Raw genomic sequence first — 2,000 nt, 5'->3', positions numbered from 1 at the left:
GATGTATAGTCCTTGGTCATTCATTATCCATGGTTCATATACAAGGTAACTATGGAAAATATTTTGGGTAAAAGAGATAACGCTGACTTGATACTCTACTGTTCTGCTTCCTGGCATCCTCACGTTTTGTGTGGATACTTTTGCTTCCTAAACTGATCATGAGTATCAAACTGCGGGAATGATAGCAGTCTTTCTGATGAGGCTGCCATATTCTGTGCATGAAAATTAGGAAAAACTCTTTTTGTCTCCTGGCACCAACCTCTCTTCATGATAAAGACCTACTGTTGAGACGCTTCAATTCAGTTTTAACAGTGAATACCAGAGCTTATTTGCTATGACTCTGTGTGGCCACTTTCCAATAAAGAATATGGCACCAGACTTCATCGTAGAGTTTCAGGTAGCCCAGTGCTTAGTGCCTGAGTATTTAAATTTTTTTTTTTTACACAGGCACAGTTCATATAGCTAGTGTAGTCTTTCTATTATTTTAGAATATTAATGTGATACACATTTTACTTTCTCTTAATTAATAATATTATAGGCCTTTTGTTTATTAAAGGAAGAGTACTCCCCACACCTAAGACCAGATTCTTATATCTACCTGGTTATAGTGCAATTTGGAGATTTTTTTTCCTGGAGGGTGAGATTTGGAATATTTACATTAACATAGGCAAAAAAGATGCTGCTTTATTATGTCTGTCACCATGAAAACGTAGCTGCATCTTTTGAAATATCAAATATGAATTTTCTCTAAAATATTCTGAAATAGGTTAAATCTTATATAAATATTACTTTGTGCAATATTGTTGTGTAGTTAAATGCATATAGCAAAGTATAGAGGTCACTGTGTAAACCGATAGAAAAGTAACCATCAGCAAATACTGCAGTGATTAGTTAGAATCTGTATTATTCCTTATATATATGTATATGTATGTATTCTCTGTTAAAAAGGATAAAGACAAATAGAGAAACATTTCAATGTAAACCATTTATGAATTGGAAGTGATGTTGGTTTTCGTTATCTCTGTAAATAAGGTAATTAGAATGGTATGAAAAGTAATGTGATTATTGCAGGGGTGTTTTTAAATCTTGGGTATAAATTCTAGGGTAAATTCTAGTTTATCAAGACTAGTTTTTAAGGGACCTGCCTTTAAGGGTTTTTTTTTTGTTACTTGGGGGTGGGGTTAATCACAAAGTATGTGGGTTTGGGTTCTTTCTTGTTTTTGTTTTTCTGTCCAGAAGAATTTCATAGAGCTTTACGAGGCTGTGCAAAGTAAAATTCTTCTCAGGCAACATTGGTTTTTTAAAATAATCATGAAGAACAAGGTTGCTAAAGCAAAAACTTTTATTTTTATTTTCCTTCCTTGTCTTCCAAGATCTGACTTCCCCATCTCCCACTTGCCATCCAGCAGATGCCACCTGTCATCTGAGCTGGTCATTGCTAATAAACAAGGAGTCTGTCTCCTGACAGCCAGCACTGTGTTTAATCACTCAGGAACCAGCGGATCTGCAAAGACCTACAATCAAAAGCAAATCCCCACTTTCCTTTCACACATTCTACCCTCACCTCCAATATAAACACATTAAAAGAGTATAAAAATGTTTAAAATCATGTACTAATAAATTCATTGTATGTTAGAATTGCAATAGGATGGAGAGAGAAACATTTAGCTAGTAATGTATCTGGAAACTGAATGTCCTATGTGAGTGAGTATTAGATTTTAATAGCATGCTTTAAAGACTGAGCAATATAAAAGCCCAAGTTTTGAGTTTCTTACTGCTTTCAAAGCTGTATCCTAGTTTAGTGATACAAATGATTGCAACTTTTCTAAATCATTAAATTATTTGGTTTGGTGGAGTGAGGCATGGAGCAAACTGGCGTCTTCTGATTTGTAAAGTATTGATGGCAGTGAAGTTGTAACTGAAATTTAAGCTGATCTTCCTTTTTGGTATCTTATCCGTTGTGCCAACTCTTTGAGATTACTTGCAGAATGTGGCTATAA

The sequence above is a fragment of the Cnephaeus nilssonii genome, assembly GCF_951640355.1.
Source record: "Cnephaeus nilssonii genome assembly, chromosome: 21".
NCBI classification, from domain to species: Eukaryota; Metazoa; Chordata; class Mammalia; order Chiroptera; family Vespertilionidae; genus Cnephaeus; species Cnephaeus nilssonii.
This window is presented reverse-complemented; position numbering follows the sequence as displayed.